The 21,657-nt window shown below is 37.2% G+C and overlaps 1 protein-coding gene across 2 annotated transcripts in view; it reads left to right on the plus strand.

Annotated features, from left to right (window-relative positions):
* The first annotated feature begins 12,577 nt into the window (after positions 1-12,577).
* LOC125229602 overlaps positions 12,578-21,657 on the plus strand; it is a 120,545-nt gene continuing 111,465 nt past the window's right edge. Inside the window, exon 1 of one of the 2 annotated variants that reach the window (XM_048134481.1) lies at positions 12,578-12,939. The gene's annotated coding sequence lies outside the window, so the exon portion shown is untranslated. The remainder of the gene's footprint in view (positions 12,940-21,657) is intronic. The other variant, XM_048134482.1, reaches the window with a different exon arrangement.

Here is a 21,657-nt window from a genome sequence, read left to right on the forward strand (position 1 = left end):
ATTGAACCCTAGGTAAAAAATAACGAGTGCTTTTGATTGCTGAAACTAAAATATCGCTGATCAAGTAATTGAAGAACTTATAAAATGTGTACTTACTTCTAAGTAGTTCAAATAAATGATCGTAGACAGAATAATCCCATATGACGGAATCAGGCACATTGACCTTAATTCAATGTATTTAAATCTATTTTTGTGCTAAACCTAAGAGGTGCATGTTTTTTTTTAATCCATAGCATAGTCTCCGTGACATCCAACGCCAGGATGCAACTTTATTCACTGGCCCTTACCCTTCCGCGAGTTAATCTCTACATGCTAATTAAATATTAACAAAAGCTAGAGAACCCACTATACAAACTGAACCGGTTCGGTGGCACATGTGCTTGGTTTGACTACTCTATTAAATCCTAGGATACTACCCGATTATTTGCACAATGCATGGTAGGAACTTATTTTTAGGGGTCTGTATTTAGAATTGATTCGCGTGACATTTAATAATTAATAAAATACGCTTACATACAAACTCACGCCTGTATTCCAAAAAGGGACATAAAAAGGGTGAAAAATAACTTGCATTGAATTGAAACTTTCTCGAAAAATTCTAGTGATCAGTTAATCTCACGGCCTAACTTACGTGGTACATTTCAGAGATAAATAGGTCTCGTTTTTCAGACACTATCGCTCTAAATCAATTTTTAATAGGTGAAGACGTCCGCTAACCCATATGAGTCTGTGTATACAAGTGACTAAAAGTTTTCGCCAAACTTATTGAGGCAGAATCGGCTCTGGCCATCCAAAATTAAAATCGCTCGTAAATATGAAGATGCTTATGTGTCATCGTCGCTGATCACAGCCGTACGCATATTTAATGCTTATATTTCGTACTGACGAGCGGTTTTTGGTTGTCGATAGATTTGGGGAGACCCTAATAGTGTAGTGAATAATCATTCGCAGGTAAACATATCAAAAACTTGTCGTGATTATTTTATTCAATCCTGATGCTTAACGGAACCCTGTGTAAGAATGAAGAACTGCCATTTGATTATATGCCAAGGCATTATTAGGTGACAAAATTGAATAACAAATAAATCTAATTTGAATAATTTAGTCAGTATGTCATGCAAAAGAATTGGCAGCGCTTTTTGCTTGATTACAGATTGCAATCATGATGAAGCATGTATGCTCCTGTGATTTGCTTATTTATTTTTATTTTTGAATAATAATTTGAATGATATGTAAGCTGCGAAAATAATTGTACATGTCTATGTCATCATCAACTTCCTTGCATTATCCCGGCATTTGCCACGGCTCATGGGAGCCTGGGGTTCGCTTTGACAACTAATCCCAAGAATTGGCGTAGGCACTAGCTTTACGAAAGCGACTGCCATCTGACCTCTCAATCCGAAGGGTTAACGTGGCTTGCGTGGGCGACGGTCGCGCGATGGTCGCGCGACGGCGATGCGACGCATACGAAATCAAACCTTATCGATATGGAAGTATGAGACGCGACGGCGACGGTCGCGCGACCGTCGCCCACGCAAGACACGGCGTAACTAGGCGAAAAGCGACTGGCAAATATCAAATGACATTTCGCACATAAGTTCCGAAAACTCATTGGTACGAGCCGGGATTCGAACCCGCGACCTCCGGATCGAAAGTCGCACGCTCTTACCGCTAGGCCACCAGCGCTTCTTACATGTCTATGTAAAACTAATAAATAGGTACTTGTATGAAAACTTTCCTTTAGATACAGTTTCAGAGGTACAGAAGGTTCATCAGCATTTATTTTCCGTAAGCAGGTAGTTGATAGGTTTCGTCAGGTCTTTTAAATTCATGGGTGTCCTTCGTACCTACTTGTAAAATAATGTGGTGCATAATAGGCATTGAAGTTTTATGATATATAGCTTAGTTGATAGAGAGATTTTACGATACATGTTTAACTTTTAGCCGTTCACAGACGCCAAACGACGTCTATGGACGTCTAATATCCACGAACGTGTTAAGTTCTGAAACTCAACTTCTGAAATCAGCCGCGGCACACTGGAAACGTGATAACGACCCGGAAACCGGACGTTAGGTTCAGTGGCTCTAGCGTCTATCTATCTATAGCGTATCTGTCTATATCTATCTATAGCTATAGCGTCTTCCGGATCTGTGATGGCTCTGTACCGTGCGTTAATATGGAATCAGTACAGAATATGCTCACCTCTTAATGATCTTAATATTTCAGGGTGAGTTTCTGTATTTCAATAACCTAATGACCTACCCTCCCCGGCTTCGCACAGGTTACTCAAAACCTTACCAAATTATACGTACACTTTTAAAACCTTCGCCAAGAATCGCTCTGTTGATAGCACGACATGCAATGCAGGTCCGTAGTTTTTGAGTATATTGCGGACAAAACTACAGACATATGGACAGACGCGGCGGGGGATTTCAAATGTTTTCATAAAACTTAGAAAAACAAGCAAATGTCAAATTAATTTTTCTTATAGCTGATAGTAAATAATCAATAATAATAAAGCGTCATCTCACCAATAATAGCATCAAACACCATCCCAACCGAAAAATAAACGCTACCAATAAAACTGTTTTCATACAAATTGATAACTTCAAAAGCACACAACGGTGAGACATCAATCAAAATATGTTTGAAAGGGGATCGTATGTGGTGACAATGGCGAATCGATACACTATGATACGACTGCTCAGAAGAATAACGACGTATCTGACTATTGTTTCTGTACATTTATGTGACGTTTTTGTTTGAAGGTTACGGGGAGGAAATAAAACCAGTATCGCTTCCTGCACCCTCCGACCGCGGCTTTTTAGACATTTGTAGGGTGGTTTTGCTGACGTTTCGCGGGGGCTAGCGTCAAAAGAGCGTCGGCAATTTGCTAGAGGATTAGTAAAGGTTAGGAATCTGAGTAGATGCGTTTTGCTTACACTATTTTTGCTTTTGTACGAATTTAATGTATTATCATAAAAAATAGTGTCTTCGCTAAAAATATGTGTTGGAAACTCAACCAAAATGCAATGCACTGAGAAAATTTAAAGTGCACAACTATTGAAACTCGATAGTTCACATTAAGAGTTTGCGTTATATTTTATCAATCAAATTTTATTTTGCTGCCTATTATTTATACTTCCTATAATTAATCAAAGTCATCAAATCTATAAAAAAATAACTAAATATATAAATATTAAAGTGTATAGTTCTATTAAAATACAATAATTTACACCCACCCCAAAAAACGCTATATTCTCTCCAATCCTTTATTCAAAATTCCGCACAATAATCAGGCGCGCTTAGAAATCGATTTGTTTTGCATTGGCGGATGATGGATGTAGCACGGGTCCCCATTATCACTGGATTTAGGGCGTGAAGGGTGCATGAATATATTAAAGGGTACGTTTAAAAAAAGGATTAATGACAGTTTAAAAATATGTTACATACGCCGTTCTTGTTTTGAACAGTGTCGTACAGTCGTTCGCGCAGCTGCCGGTGCGCTTGCGACGGTGTCTGATGATTTTTTTTCTTCTCACTCTTACCTGTGGGTTAGACAGAGACTGATACCTTATTCTATTGGTAGATACTTACTTATTTGCATAATAAATTTGCCAATATTTGCTCATACTACTACAATTGCTTTATCAAAATTGTCACTAGGAAAACCAAATTTGTTTAATAAAGATGTTACTGTATGAAGGAAGCTGCGTGACTCATTTTAATTATTAGAGCGATTCATGTAAATTAATCCATTATTCCTGGATTTAGCTAAACAGTGACACATATTCTAAAGTACAGACTAATTAACTTCTATGATACGATATTAAATGCGGTGGCACGCTAATTTCAGTGGATGAATCAACTGTACACTTACTGCACAGATTATACTACACAGACACCGTATTATGAAACTTGCAAAGGAAATAACGCCTGCTGAGACGTAGGTATGTACAATTTTACTGGTAAAATACTACGATTTGAGCAGGCGTTTAAGGTGCAAGTAAAACTAATGAAGTTTAGGTATAAGGATATAATATCCAAAAATGATACAAAAAGAGTAAGATAAGACTTGGACATCATTACGTATTAGTACCTTTCTTACATCATTACGTAACAACAACTTAGTTCTATTTTTTTTATTTAATATTCAAAATTATCTACATGAGTGCTGGTTGTAAACGTTGGAACAACTAACTGGATCAAGCGGTTGCGTTCTAAATGACTAATGATAACACATGAGTGGTGACTTTGGGTTCGATTGAATGCTCCGTCTAGTAATTAAGGTGGTCTGTGACTTAGGTACTGTTACGGTATTAGCAAACAGTAGGCCATCAGTAGTTTAATTTTAGAAGTTTGCTCTGACCACAAGATGATATAATGGCGCAGAAATAGTCGCATTCTTGTATTCCTAATAAGGTGAACAAAGTTGCCGATGTAAATATTATTTAGGTACATCATGATCCTGATGACGAATTTTTCGCTAGCAGTTATTTAATTGAAATATAAAGAAACATGTAAACACTATATTTGCAGTGTTCTCTATAACGAGATTGAGCTGCAGAATGTTCTATGATTAACCATGGTACAGACATACACCTACCTAAATATTACCTAGTTTTCGAAACTCGTCAAAAGTAACCAGATGCCCCAAGTGGCAAGTGGAATTAGATACCAGCCCCTTTAGCACAACTTGCCTTGTCGCGTGCGAGTCCATCAAGCGCGACTTCAAGTATGGACTCGCGCGCGACAAGGCAAGTTATGCTAAGGGTCTGATAAACAAACATTTGATTATAATTTATTACATTTACAACTTATACTTTTGTGTATTTGATCCATACCAATTGCCTATTAGATTTGACTAGGTACCTATCTTTAGTAAAATTGTATTTTTTCGGTATAATAGAAATCAGCTAAACTGTGGAATGAATTATCGCCTGCGGTATTTCCGGGCCGATACGACCTTCAAACCTTCAAGAAAAGAGCGTTTACCCATCTTAAAGGCAAGCAACGCGCCTCCAACACCTGTGGTGTTTTGGGTGTCCATGAGCGGCAGTGATCGCTTTCCATCATGCGACCTGTCTGCTCATTTGCCTCCTATTTCATAAAAAAAAAACATCTTACAGCTATTTTCAGTTTATTTACAGCCTGAAATTGGCATTGACCTTAAAATCTTAAATAAAATAATCGTTAAAAGAACGGCTACTTAAATCATTTAAAGGAACATAACATCGATCCATACTTGCCAGGACGCGCATTCGGATTTTAAAAACAAGATATTAATTTGGTATAATCTCAATACTCGTATTATTACCATTTAAATGCAATTGAAATGTACTTACTGCTGTGGCGCGATGACCCACAGAAGAACTTGGCTTCAACAGTTCCAACCGCCATACTTCCCAGTCTGTAGCCGTTTCTGTCCTGGCCCCATAGCCGAATGGCATTTCTGCGACGCGAAACAAAATCGAAACGTCGCAGAAAGGTAGTCTGGCTCTGTCGCGCCAATACGCAAGAGCGATAGAGATAGATAGCTATGACAGAGATCGTGAGCGTTTGTGCATTCGGCTACGCACACTGTCCTGACCCTGTACACTCGTTGCCGCTCCGTGGTGAACGATACGCAAATGGCCCCCTCGCATCAATACAGAAGAGCGATAGAGAGAGATAACTACGTTTTTCTAAGGAGCGTCGAAAAATTGTATTCTTGGCTACAGGCCCAGTAGACGCCGCTGAATTCGCTGAGGTTTTAAGCACTTCATGGCTCCATCGGTAGCTGAGAAAGTAAATAAACTTAGACTGATATCGCATCGATGTCATATTTCTAAAATCTGAATATGTCAGCTTACAAGGTAGCCGATTGGGAGTCAAGCGCAAGTTGTAAATGATAAGGCGATCGTCGCTTATCTGCGATCTCGTGGCTAAATGGCAGCCGCATCGGATTTCAGTTTATTGCAACTGACGTGTGTAGTGGAGACAGAGTTACAATAGGCGCACAAGAAGGTCAACCCGCGGCAAGAGTAACAAGAGTCACGAGTTTATGGCATTTTCCATTTAATCTATCTCTAAATAAGTGTTACTTTCCTGATATATGCATAGATTCTTTTATTTGCAGCTGTAGTTCAAAAAACAATCCATGAAGTCGTGACTCACGTTACTTTTACGTGGATTTACCCAGCTGGTTCGAACCGAACCCAACCCTGGGTATTAAATGTTGTTGTATAATTGTTGTCAGGTACTTTTGGATTAATTTCTTCATAACATTTATTACATCTTTGTAAGATTGCCCAGAAAATTAACATAACTTTTAAAATGATATTTTAATACAATTCATACATTTAGACACATATGCATTTCATATGCAAGGGTCCTAAAGTCAGGCATAAATAAATGATAGCACAAAAAATTGTTATGTTACGGTGATTGGTTGTGTAACTTGTGTACCACTGCGCGCACTTTTAAGCAATGTTATATTATTCAAGATTACTTAGTACTAGTCATTAATCGCGGCTGTTTTTATGACGGTAAAATGTTTAGTCCAAGATAGTTTCCGGATAGGGGGCGAAGGGTGATGTCTTCATCAATGATACAGCGGATGTTTCTTGAGATGTACCTATAATTCGGTTTTCAGGTTACAACAAAGGTTTAACTCAATTATTTAATTAAAAAATAGGAGCGGCGTGTGCGCTCGTTGCAGTGCGAGACAAGAAGAAGAGCGTGTCGGGGGTGGTGTTGCCAGACTAGAATTTTCTAGGCCGTTTAAGGCACACATTTACACGCCACACCAGCCTACTGTAGCACTGTGTACAGTGTGTTGTTGTATACAGCGGCAGCGAAGTAAGATGTCCGCGGATCGCGATAACATACTGTTTATACAACTAGTGGCCATTACTTACTACAAGTATAGTCACCGTCATAAATAAGTGATGATTTCTGTACCTTGTCAAATTAACGTGTAGTTTGAAATGTCATACGAAATTGTCAAACGATTAAAAGCGACAAGGTACAGAAATCATCACTTCTTTATGCCGGTGACTGTACAATTGTACATCTGGTAGCAGAATAGATTAAAAACATAACTATTTCCAATTAATTAGTTATTTTTAATTTGATGGAGTAATTATGTAAGTTATTACTGTATCAAATTCTAAGAGTCCAAAGAGTCTGCATGATACATTTGTGCACCATAGCAAACTGGCTGAGATCATAATCTCATAGCCTGGGTAGAGGAGAAAACATTTTATTAACTATAATATGTGTTTAGTAAAACGTCCCATTTTTGTCGGTTACCATTAAGGCGAGATTTACTTGTATCTTTCTAGGAATAAACTGACAAAGCAGCTTTATAGCAATCAACAGAGTGGGACGTTTTCCCGTGCACGCTCACATATAAAGAGTGTATTAACACGGAATACAATGTAATGTAGGAATGTACTGGCAACAACGGGCAGTTCCAGCGAAGTTGGTACAGTTCCCGGCGGTATCCTGCTCCTGCCGCTTCCTGCGGTACACTCCACTTGAGACCCGCGACACCTTTCAATTTGTTTATTAACCCCCGACAAAAAACGACGCGGAGTTATAAGTTTGACGTGTCTGTCTGTCTGTCTGTCTGTCTGTCTGTCTGTCTGTCTGTTTGTCTGTCTGTGTGTGTGTCTGTCTGTGGCATCGTAGCTCCTGAATGGATGAAGCGATTTCGATTTAGTTTTTTTTATTTGAAAGCTGTGTTAGTCGGGAGTGTTCTTAGCCATGTTTGCCACAAGGTCGCGGTCGGGGGTTTTTTCAAATTTTTTTATAATTTTGATAAAACCCCCGACTGCGACATAGTAGACCGATTTTCATGAAACATGGCTAAGAACACTCGATTTTTCATGAAACATGGCTAAGGAAGACACAGACAAACAGACAGACGGACAGACTTCAAACAACTAACTCAGCTTTCAGACAAAAAAAATCTAAATCTAATCGGTTCATCCGTTCGGGATACTACGATGCCACGACAATAAACTTGTTCACCAATAATACCGTCAAATACAAAATCCATACCGCGACAGACACACACACAGACAGACAGACAGACAAACAGACAGACAGACAGACACGTCAAACTTATAACAAACACCCCTTCGTTTTTGCGTCGGGGGTTAAAAAATTTATATTCGACAATAAACTTGTTTTTGATAGTACTGTCGGCAACAATTGTAGCGGATGAAACAATGCACCAAAAGTTCCTGACATCCTGAATAACTTTTCCAAATATACGTCTGTATATTTCACGGTTTGAAATTTCAAGACATTTTTTGTGGATTTTTTTTAGCTTAATGGTTACAAAATGGTAGTCTCTTCTGAAGCGTTATTTGGCCCACTACTTTTGATGCTGTACTTAGACAAAAAATGTGACTTGACATCTTCGGCTTCTTGTTACATAGGCCAATGGGTCGGTTTGTTCTTCAATCGGTTACTTCTTTTTGTTATTCAGGCTCTATTATTTACTGAATTTCAGTACATATTTGTTGCAATCTGCAAATCTCAAAAAGTGGCATTTCTTTTGTTTCATATTAAAAATAGGAAAACTTTGTATGGTAGGTTATACCTACACATTGCACCGTGGATTATGAAAGAAAACATTCATTGATGTAAAAAACATAATTATATGTGAGTGTGTTTAGTAAAACGTCCCACTTTGTCGGTTACCATTAAGGCGAGATTTATTTGTATCTTTATATGAATAAACTGACAAAGCGGCTTAATAGCAATCGACAAAGTGGGACGTTTTCCCGTGCAAGTTCACATATATTCACAAAACAGTCAAACAAGTTCAACGAGGGGGAGGTTCAGAGCACAACGAAGGTGCGGTGTGCTGGTGACGGAAGGTCCTACGGAATTTGTTCCGTCTATTGTCCTTTGAGCCTTCGGCAACCCAAAACCCCTTCTTAGAACTTGTACACTCCTTTATGCTGTGTACTTAACACAGCAAAAAGGAGTGTACCAGTTTCTAATAGGTTTGGCAACGCGCACGTGACTCTCCTTGAGGCGTTCATAGGTGTAGGTGACGGTATAGCCTCTTTCCATTAGGTCGGACCGTTATGCTTGTTTGACACCGACGTAGTATAAAAAAAGTTACATAGATAAAGTGAAAATTCAATTGTTAGTTAAAATCGAGTAGCAAGAGGAGTCGACTCGCGCGCAGCGTTCGATGAAACACTCCTTGTTCAGTCTAACCGTAACTGGGTTAGCGACAACTAGCGATAATACTGTACTCTACGTATACAGCAAATATACATTTATGACGACGGGTCCGGCTCAGTCGGTAGTGACCCTGCCTGCTGAGCCGCGGTCCCAGGTTCGAATCCCGGTAAGGGCATTTATTTGTGTGATGAGCACAGATATTTGTTCCTGAGTCATGGATGTTTTCTATGTATATAAGTATGTATTTATCTATTTAAGTATGCATATCGTCGCTTAGCACCCATTGTACAAGCTTTGCTTAGTTTGGGGCTAAGTTGATCTGTGTAAGGTGTCCCCCAATATTTATTTATTTTATTTTATTTATTTACTTTTGTTTATTTGTCATCATTTTTGCCTTTTACTTAGGGTACTGCAAGTTATAGGAATAATGGTAATAGGGCGGAATGTACCGGTAGGGGTAGGTAATAAGTAGAGCCAGCGTCTGCAGACTCAATACTATAAAAAATAATTGTATTTTTTATAGTAATAAGTGAGTGTGCACGGGAAAACATCACTCGACACTTTGTTGATTGCTATAAAGCCGCTTTGTCAGTTTATTCAATCTCGTCTTAATTGAAACCGACAAAGTGCGACGTTTTACTGAACACACTCACATAAGGTGAAGGTATTATGAGATACGAGTATATATGACTGTTTTGGTGAATACGTTTGGGATACCTTCGACGAATGTACAATTGTATTATTGTACATGGAAATGTAAAAAAATATTTATGTGACTATATGTCACATTATTTTACAAATATAAATTTTGAAATAATTTAAAAAACTTATAATTGACGAATTAATGACGAATTATTTTAACTGTTGACTAACCAATAAATAACATGTTTTTTCATTCATTAGATGGACTTGCGAAAATTTTCCCCCAACCATAGATATATAAACTAAAGGTTGACTGGAAGAGATCCCTTATAGGGATAAGTTCGCCTTTGTACACCATAACTATACTGTATTTCTATGTCCTATCTTAACAATAAAGTGTTTACATACATACATACATACATAAACGTTCAGATGTTACCTTATTATCTCTATGAAACTCTCTCTCTTTTATATGAAACATTAATACTTAAGTTTTGTTCTTGTATCATATACCTACAATATTTTCTACTATATGTGACCTAGTAAAATGTGTGTAGTGTTAGTGTTTAATCTATATGTAGTATAGTATATAAATATGTTGCCACGCTCTAATAGGGTCCATGAGCACGTATACCTATTTTTGTAACATCTTAAAATACCATGGATGCAATAAATAAATATGAATATGCTATAATTAACAATAGGCTACTTGTCTCCTAGTCAAATCAGCTTCTTTTAAAGAACTGTCAAAACGAATTTGAACGACTTGCTAATATGGAATTTATATGAAAATGAATTGAGTGACGCTGACGTCACGGTCAACTCAGTTACTTTAATATTTCTTCCTGACTTATTAAAATAGAAATTGCATTTAAAAATAACTTCTGTCCATGTTTTTCTTACAATTATCTGATGCTTTATTTCGTGCATGGTATAATAGTACATTACGATACAAGTGCGTAAAAAAGGAAGTTCGAAACGAGTGGCGATAAATTAAAACACGACCGAAGGGAGTGTTTTAAATCGACACAAGTTACGAATTTCCTTTTTGCACGCGTATCGTACGACGTTTTTCAGTACAGATGACCCTCCGAAGTTTCGACCTGGCATATAATGAACCACTTCTCGCACTAGTGCGTAAAAAAACACCATCTGTACTGAAATAGTACATTACGATACAAGTGCGTAAAAAAGGAAGTTCGTAACGAGTGCCGATAAATTAAAACACGACCGAAGGGAGTGTTTTAAATCGACACGAGTTACGAATTTCCTTTTTGCACGCGTATCGTACGACGTTTTTCAGTACAGATGACCCTCCGAAGTTTCGACCTGGCATATAATGGCCACTTCTCGCACTAGTGCGTAAAAAAACACAATCTGTACTGAAATAGTACATTACGATACAAGTGCGTAAAAAAGGAAGTTCGTAACGAGTGCCGATAAATTAAAACACGACCGAAGGGAGTGTTTTAAATCGACACGAGTTACGAATTTCCTTTTTGCACGCGTATCGTACGACGTTTTTCAGTACAGATGACCCTCCGAAGTTTCGACCTGGCATATAATGAACCACTTCTCGCACTAGTGCGTAAAAAAACACCATCTGTACTGAAAAATATTTTATTGTAACTACAGTCAAGTTCCCTATTAATCTAAATTAAAAATAACGAATCGGCCTCCACGCCACGGTCACCAAACCCGTTGTCAAAACAACTATGTGTAAATCGTCTGCAATAGACGTAAAGGCCTGTGATGATGATGATGATGGTGATAACTAACAATTAATTGTACTTATTCTTAGAAAGTATAATTGCGAGTTTGTAAGTGCGAAATGAATGTAAATAGTAATTGTACCTAATTAGATGCAACCGCAGACAGTTTTGTAGAACAACAAACAGCCTTGTCCTTATTCATAAATATCCCTTAAAGGTATTTTGTATTAGTGAGAATTTAGAGGTATCTAATTCACAGTAAATGAAGGTACATTTCATACAATGCTGAAGGAAAATACCAGGTAAATCATTGAAATGTGTAACATTTACAGTAAAAACATACTGTTCAAGCTGAACTTACTTAAGTAAATTATACTGCATTATACACTCTCACAAGCTCTAGTTTTCTCAGTAGGGTATAAAATGCGGGAAATTACTGGAAATGCAAGCGTCCATAGGCTACGGAGACGGTTTACCACCAGGCAGCCCATGTGCTTTTTGCCACGAACGTAGAATAAAAATAAAATAAAGTACAGGAGCAAAGAATACAGTGCGTGTTGCTACTGACTGAAATCGCAAGTAATACGCGTTTTGTTTTGTAAAAATAAAAATAAATTAAAAAAACTTTGTATTTGTACATGGAGTCCATGGAGAAAATTAATATGATTTAGGCAAATTTAAATGACTCAAATAATTAAAGCGCACAATTGCACACCTCGTCAATAACAATGCGATGGTGCAAAAATTTCTGTGTCAACAATATCCATTCACAACCCCTAAGCTAAGGGCGCTCGCATAAAACCAGTTCAACTAGTTGGTCGACTGATCCAATCGCGGATATACATCACACCGTATTAATCCAGTGCAATATCTTTAAATTACTGGGAAATTTGTCTGAAAATATTAGTCACGGTTCTAAATATTGGGAATAAAATGTGTTCCTGGATGCGTCATTGGTCGCTGGAGTTGTCGGGCGACGCGTCGGGGCGAAAGTCGGCTGGTCACACACAGCGGCCGCGCGGTTCCACGCCACAGTCTCATCTAAGCCACAGCTATGCGCACATCTTACCCATCATAGCCGAAAATTCCACATTCGAATTCCAGAGTTACGCGTGCCGGCCGACGCGAAAGTTCCAAATACGAATTTTAAATTCGCGAAACTTTTTTTCCGCTACTCGATTAACGAACTTTTTTTACATTTGACTGTTACACAGGAGGCGGCAAACGGTAAAGTTTTAGTTGGTGTATGTAAAAGTGCATTTTGCATAATAGAGCGTTGAACATTTTTTTTATTTATGTGCTGTATCGTATCGGTGTGCCGAAAGATTCTGTTAGTGAAGTGTTTTATCATTAAGTGCACTTTTCTATTTGGATTTTATTTGCTGCGGAATTTGGGTTGGTTGTCTTTTGTTTTATTTTTTATTTTTAATGTTTTATTTACCTATATTGTTGTCTTTTACTGGTATTAATTATTAATAAAATAGCGTAGGTGTAAATAACTTTAGTTTCAGTGTATTTATTTTATGTCAAACAATTATTTACAATTAAATATTTCTTTTTTACAAGATTTTTTAGATTTTTCCAATTAGGTAACTATTTATAATAATGGAGGTTAACATAAACATAGTGACAGAAATAGTTTCAGAAAGATATTTCGCTTTCATGAGCGGAGGCGCTACGAGTTCAAAGCGGCTTGTAGCATTCTAGTATTGGTGGTTGGTGCCTACATTACTGCTAGTGCCGGTAAATAAACGATCCGCTAAGCGCCTAGGCAGTAAAATAACATGTACTACGTATTAATAGACTTCTTAACTGCAGGGTTTCTTTGAAAATATGCCGTTTGTTTAATTAATTTAATTACTTATAGGTTTCTTTAGATTTGAGGTGACTTCACCCTTCGAAATTTTATTGGAAACAAAAGTTTTTCGCGTTTAAAGTTAGTTGGGAAAACATTCAGCGTGATAGATTTTTTTTTTATTTCTATTGACAATTAAGCGCTTTGAGCCATTATGAGCGGGTATGGACAGAAAAAAAAACAATAGGTAATTTAGGCTAATATATATTTATAGTAATATTAGGCTATATATTTATAGTATTAAATTGAGTGCTAATTTGTCACTTCAATATTAATTTATAGTTAAATTGAATGAAGCCTTTAGAAATTAGAAAAAGGAAAGTAGCTGCAACGCCCACAATATCTCAGTTTTGCTTCGAGGTTGATTGTGAGAGAATGCCTTTTGGTAGTAAATCCACCTTCGGGGCTTTAAGGTTTTTTTGTGCAATAAAGTTCAAAAAAATAAGGATACTGAAACCTAATCTATAAGCCTTAGTCTTTTGTGGCGTATAGAAAATATAAATCAATAACGTTAAAACAATCGTGGTTCCCGTCTTGTTTTTGAGAGCATTTTCACTATTGTTTTGGAACAAAATATACACAGAATTAGGTACGACTGCGTTTCATCAGGCGGGTCATATGCTTGTTTGCCACCGCCGTAGAATAAAAGGAGTAACACATAAAGTAAGGCGTTCAAAATACGAGTTAGGAGGAGTCAAACTTATTAGATAGTTTTCTGCTTGAAGTAATTGTTAGTATTTTTTAATTAATTAGAACGCAAAGTTAGATTTTAATCGGACTGCTATATATGGACATAAATCAAAGATATCTAAAATACTATGAAATAATCGCACATAAAATTTTCTAAGGACACTTTTTAACATAATCTTATGGTTTTACGGTATTACGAGTAAGGTAGTATATACATACCTATAGACAAGGTCTACAGATAATTACTCATAGTGTTGTGTCCCTGCCGGTGAGTAAGGCTGCCAGAGCTCAACGAGGGTGCGGTGTGCTGGTGACGGAAGGATCTACGGAACTAATTTGTTCCGTCTATTGTCCTTTGAGTCATCGGAACCCGAACCGGATGGAACTTGGAACAAGTTTCTAAGGGGTTGGCAACGCGCAAGTGACACTCTTTGAGTTGCAGGCGTCCATAGGTTACGGTGACCGCTTTCCATCAGGCGGACCGTATGCTTGTTTGCCACCGACGTAGTATAAAAAAATTGTTAGGCTGCAGCCTTGCATAACGGTGCAATTTCAATACTTACATAAACACATCTCATTCGATCGAAGGTTAACTGGAAGAAATCCCTCAAAGGGATAAGTTCGCCTTTGTACTGTTCTTTACTGTAATTACTGTGTTTTTTGTTATTAATTGTACAAGAAAGAGTTTACTACTACTACTACTACTACATAAAAGTTAGAGTTGATTAAGGTCAGTTGAGGTAATTTTTATATTTATTAAAGCAAAATTTTACCCTTTTTATTCCGCGCTGTATACCTACTTAATATGGTCCGCCGCAAACTTCGCGCGGCGGACTATATTAAGTATTTTTTACCTATCGTTTTTTATTGGAATATTTGGAATTGCACCCCCTTATAATTCTAACATGTGAAGGAAAGGAATATCAAGAGGTTAACTCTGGTCAAGACCCGATTTTAGGACCACCCTAAATATTTTTACACTACGTACGACCAGAAAGATTGGTCAAGCTACGCTGAATACATTTGTTGAGATAAACACAACTTATGTATTACCTTTCACTACGAAAACCGCATTTTATTATATACGCCTTATGTTATTTTTCTAACGTGCGGTAAGAAAGTGAAAATATCCCGTTGGCAGCTTTTTAGATGCGAAATCCTAAAAAAAATATTGAAAATATATATTCTGAATAGCCTTAAATTCTTATACTTATCTCAAAATTCAACAAGAAAAAAAAAAAACACTGAAAGACAGCAAACTGCGGGCCGATTTTTGAATCTCACGCGTTCGTATTCAGAAAATTGTCACTGAAAATGATAAGCAAGTCACCGTTTTCAACCGGTATTTTAGTGACAAAATCCCGTATGCGAGATTCAAAAATCGCCCTCCTGGTTTCTAAAATAAGAAGACTATTTACAAATATTAAAATTCCCGGAACAGTGAAAAATCTAACTAGTTTTCCGATAAAGTACTTACATTAAACATGTTGTCTTACTCAAAAGTTACCATACATCACTACCGAATAACAAATACTGCTCGTTTCTTTAACGACGAGTATTCGCGAAAATATATAAAAGTCCGATAGCATCGGTACGACTTGCATCTAAAGATTCATGGCGATGGTGCTATTGAACTGAGCTGCGACAACATATTTACCGTAGTTTCAGCAAACTCACTTAGGAGGAAAGGGTTGAAAGACTGTCCGTACAAACGTACTTACTCCTCATTTCCCTCTTTTGGTATTGACGTTTGCTTTTAAATTAATCAAAAATTCGTGTCAGTAAGAAGGGTCATAGCTATGGTTGATGTACATAAGAATCGGAAATATATAAAAATCTTATAGCATCCGTACGAATTGCATCTAAAGATTCATTGCGATGGCGCTATTGAACTGAACCGGGACAACATATTTACCTTAGTTTCAGCATACTCACTTAGGACGAAAGGGGTAATAAATTGTCCATACAAACGTAGTCCTTATTTTCCTCCCTGCATATTATGTATTAGTTTTTTTTTTGGACTCCTGAAAAAATATCTACGTATCTACAGGTACACGGTACATATAATCGTAAAGTGATATCAACACGTCTTTAATTATGTTACTATACAGGGAGGAAAATGGAATTAAAGTAACGCAGGATGGATGAAATGGCGACATGTCATAGGCACAACTTGCGAACCCCGCATGCCCCTTAGGCTGAGGGGGGAAAATGTATAAATCTGTTATCTGTCTTGTATGGAAGTGAGTGCTGGGCCGTCAAGAAGAAGGATGAGAGAAGTCTGCATGTGAATGAAATGAGAATGTTGCGATGGATGTGTGATGTGACAAGACGGGATAGGATTATAGGATATAAGGGGAAGCCTGAGAATAGCGCCAGCGACAGAGAAGGTGAGAGGAAGTAGATTAGCATGGCATGGGCATGTAATGTGGAGGAATGAAAGAAATGTTATAAAACGAGTGGTAAATATGAAGGTGGATGGTGATAACGGTAGTGGAAGGCCTAAGAAAAGATGGATGGAATGTGTGAACAATGATATGAGAGTGAAAGGTTAGTATGGAAATGACGGCTGATAGAGAGAAATGGAGGAGGAAAATCTGCTGCGCCGACCCCAAATAGTGGGAAGAGGACAAGAGAATGATCACTGGGAGGAAAATGGAGGCTAGCTTTGTATGAATAGGCGATTTCGCACAGGTATTTGTCGCTCTTCCTAAGTCTTAAGAGTTTGTTACGATGCGACAGTTTTAAATATTAATTTACATATTTTGGAATGGTTGTATTCTTATTGTGTATTACGAAAGCTAATAGAATAATTAAGGCAATAAGAATATATCTATAATCAGCATGTGTCTCTTACTACATAAAAGTAGTATTAGAAAGCGTTGTCACATATAACATTATTTTAGATGGGATGTTATCTTGGAAAAGTTTAAACTTCGCAGTAATTCAAGTTATTCGGTGTATAAAGTTTGTGTAGCGTAGTAACGTTCTTTGAAATGGTTTTCTGATAGTGCTACGCTGCGTTGTAGCCGGCAATTACTACTAAAAGTTTCACTTTATGGATATATCAAGTCTGACTAAATATATTTAAGCGTCTACTAAATATGTTTCTACGTATTTGTTTGCTATGTAGGTACAATCGGGTTCAGTTATAGGATCTACACATTTCGCGAACATATATAGGTACCAGACGATTTTATGCTCATTGACATGCAGCGTAGGTCTACGGTTTAACTCGATTGGTTTTTTGTGTGTCCGGATTGTCCGGATGCTCTGCTTAACAGGTCACAATTCTCAACTGAATTCCGCGAAAATTTTGTGACCAGGGGCCCATTTCTCAAAACTGAAAGTAGTATGTTACAAGCGGAAGTCTTTCCAAAGTCACATTAGACATTGACTACCTACTTGTAAATTGTAACTTGTAGCTTCGAGAAATGGAGCCCTGGCAGAGGGCCGATTTTTAATTGTCGACCATTCGATTTGGTAAATTTCATTCAATAATATATCTACTACTAGCGATTCAAAATCTATTTTTTTTGTCCAGTTTTTTTTAAATTATGTAAACAAAATGCGAAAATTGCCATATACATTCTAGCTATTGAGAATATTATACCTACCTGCTATAATATTACAGGTCGTTAAATATAACCTGATTGCCTAGCTAAGAAGCGTATCGATTGCGCCGTAGCGAATGAAACGCTAGTCTCTCTGTTGCTCTAATAAGGAAGAGTGCTACGGCGGACGAAAACCATCAGCTACTTGGCTAGCCTCTTTGCTGTTTAAATATCATATAGGTATGGGTTATACGTACATTATGTATCTTAATTAATATGTAACTTATTTATACCTAATTATACCGTCACTATCGACAGGTATTGTCGATATTCAATCAAGGATAACAGGCAGTGGGTGCGTCTTATCGCATAGTAAACGGAAATTTAATGAAATTAGGAATTCACATTGCACCACCCAGTCAGGTCTAACCAGGTGCCGTAGCTGAATGGCATTTCTGCGACGCGAAACGAAAACGAAACCCCGCGAAAGGTTAGTCTGGCTCTGTCGGGCAAATACGCAAGAGTGATAGAGATAGATATCTACGAGCGTTTTGTTTCGTGAGCGTTTGTGCCATTCGGCTACGTACCCAGATTGTCCCGAGAGACGGTCGGCTGAAGTGCGGGAAAATCGCAGTCGATACGAAAATGGCGCGAGATACTTTTCAATATTTTTTCGAGTACAGTAACCTTTCATTAATAGGAGGATATTGATAGTTGAATGTGATGCAGATTCATCATTCTGAATATAATTATTACATCGAGTTTCTGTTGATGGGCCTCCTACGACGCATTACGGCCTAACATTAAAAAAATAATTTTGAAAATTGCGATCACCCTTCTTTTTTAATTTTCAAAAAAGGAGGTTCTCGATTCGTCAGGATCTTACAACAACACAAACACATTACAAATATATAAATATTTCAGAAAAGAAATATATTTATTATGAGAAAACCTATTAAAACCTGTATGAGAGTTACAGCATAAACCTTTAAATTCATATGCCTGCTTACCTATCCAATTAGCTACCGCACCTACCTAAATATAATAATAACTTAGCCAATATACGTCCCACTACTGGTCACAGGCCTACTTAAAAGTAAATGATTTTCATAAACCTTATTCAAAGGTACGTAAATTATTGCTATCTGCAATTTGTAATATTCGTGTATATCTAAATAGATATCACAATTACAATTACAATACGAAATGAAGTCCGCAAAAATAACTTAACTATCAGGTAGACTTTCCTAGCAACCAATAAATGAACCATTTACCTAAACCGAGTAAACAATGATACAAGTTAAAGCTATTTTTATCGGTATTTGTTCGTTCTCCAAAAAGTTTCCATTCACGTCAGACTCGGTGCACCATCTATTCTCGATACGTACGTTAGCTTAATTGTCCGAGAGAGCAAAATCCTTGTTCGCCGTGTTTTCGCGGAGTTTCGGAAACATCAAAATACTAGCGAACGTAGCACATCACAAACATATATCTGCGGTCGTACGCGGCGCCACTACCTTTTACTATTTGGAAATTCGTACGCAGGAACTCTAGTTCAATATTTCACCATCGGCATAAACAACTTTGTGGTAGAATGCGCAGTAAACTTCCAAAGTTGTTCCTAGTTTTTGAAATAAAACGTCAAAGGAATGATATACGTATTTTGATATTTTTAGCTCGGGAGAACAGGATAGGAAACGATGGAATTATATTGGCCGTCCATTATCGGTTTTGGGGATCTTGGGTATATCTTATGGCGGTGCTGTCGTTTAAATGTCCGCATCTGTCGTATAGGAAATGAGGCTGCATAATCGAATTATAAATTCATAAAAACAGCGATGACAATTGTTTATGATATGACACACGACCCGTTGGTTTTTTGTCAATTAGGTAATAGTTATTTGTTATACAAGGGGGCAAAGTTGTATTTTAACGCCGAGTGTGGAATTGAAAAACGAGCAAGTGAAAGGATTCTATAGTTGAACCACGAGCGAGTGATTCGAGAATAGAATCCTGAACTTGCGAGTTTTTTAACATACGAGAAGTAAAATACTTTTGCACCCGAGTGTAACACAAAACTTTTCCCCTCATTATAGCGAGGAAACTACAACGCAAAAAATGCGTTTATCACTGCTTCCAGTAGTTCCACAGGTGGTAAATCATCTTTATTACTAGATTCACCTGCTTTTATCAATTTTAAAGCAGTTAATTTGACTTTATTCAAGGTCAAATTACTTTACCCACTAGTGGATAAAATGCGTTTTTACCCGCTGGTATTGAAGGACAAAACACGTGTTTCCGAGCTAGTGAGGGGAAAAAACTAGTTACCCAACCGTTGAGTGGTGTAGAATTGTAGATTTACATTTAAACCACTGTAATCGTAATACATATTGTTAATACAGTTTCTTCAATATCTATTTCAGTTTAAAAGTGTTTGATAAAATTAATTATCACTTCACCTTTGTCTAACTTTACTACGCACTCAAATGCCAACTTTCAGCTCTGAATGGAATCGTAAGGCTTTCAAACCAGTTCATTCACTAAAATCATAATGCTCTTTGTGTCTTATCTCAGCCCTGCAGAGCCTTTTAAGAGCATTAGTAAGAATAGCTGAACGAGGGAGATGCTGGCAACTATTCCTCACTTACCCTTAAGATAACAATAAAATACTTCACTTAAGATGAATAGACGAATTTGTACATTGTCATTGTTGAGACAATACCTTTACTTCTTTACAATGTATTTTTCTTACGGCATACCTACTCCCTGAGCGGTTTGATGGCTATTATGTTCTAGAACCGTCATTCGTACTAATACGAGTAGCTTCTTAAAAAATAACTAAATATGGGATCACTTTATCACTTAGTCTTTGGTCACTTTCACTTTCAATCTCTATCATCAACGTCATATAAGTTCTATGGTACAATAATTAACTATTAAATACATAAGTAATGTATTTTCGATATCACTGAAAAGTCTCAAATATATAACACGGGTTTGGGTTTTTAGACTTAGTTTTCAGTACCATGGTGCTTTTTTTCGCACTTGTGCGAGAAGTACTGTACTGAAAAACATCGTACGATACACGTGCGAAAAGGAAATTCATCGTGTTGTCTCGTGTCGATTTAAAACACTCCCTTCGGTCGTGTTTTAATTTATCGCCACTCGTTTCGAACTTCCTTTTTCCGCACTTGTATTGTTATGTACTATTCTTTACTATGCCATTAAGGTTAGAATTATTGAGGTTTCACGGGTTAAAAATAGTACATTTCGATACAAGTAAAAAGAGGTTCGAAACGAGTGGCGATTAAAACACGACCGAAGGGAGTGTTACGAATTCCTTTTCGCACGTTATCAACGACGTTTTTCAGTACAGATGGACCTCCGAAGTTTCGACCTGCCATATAATGAACCACTTCTCGCACTAGTGCGTAAAAAAAACACCATCTGTACTGAAAAATTATGTAAGTAATATTAAATAATGTAGTAGCCGACAAATTTTAACCACGCATTTCTGAGGCCAAAAGAAAGAAAAAATTTATGTATAGTTATTTTTACCGTTTAGTAAAATCTAATTTGGGAAACTAAAAATATTAAGGATATCAGTAGATCAGTACCGGATTTACTGTATGACAAATAATTGTATAACTATTTTATTTGCGAACGGCACTCAAAAGGTGAATTATTTTAACTTGCCGTGGCCAAGTGCTGGCTGAAGTGGTTTGTACTTAAATTGAGATGTGGTTTTATTTGAAGCGGTTTTGTAGCAAACTAATTTTAAAACTAACCCCCTTATAAAAAGTTACTGAACTGATTAGTTAAAGTGTTTTGACCCTTTGTCACAAATACCTACGTAAGTCAACATTAAACGATTATTAGCTTATTCAGGTTTATAAAGCGTTTATGAATAACGTCATTAATAATTTTTATACTTTAATTAAACAAGCAAGTGAAGGAAAACATCGTGAGGAAACCGGACTAATCCTAATAAGGCCTAGTTAAGTAGTTACCCTC

Source organism: Leguminivora glycinivorella, chromosome 9 (genome assembly GCF_023078275.1).
Source record: "Leguminivora glycinivorella isolate SPB_JAAS2020 chromosome 9, LegGlyc_1.1, whole genome shotgun sequence".
NCBI lineage: Eukaryota > Metazoa > Arthropoda > Insecta > Lepidoptera > Tortricidae > Leguminivora > Leguminivora glycinivorella.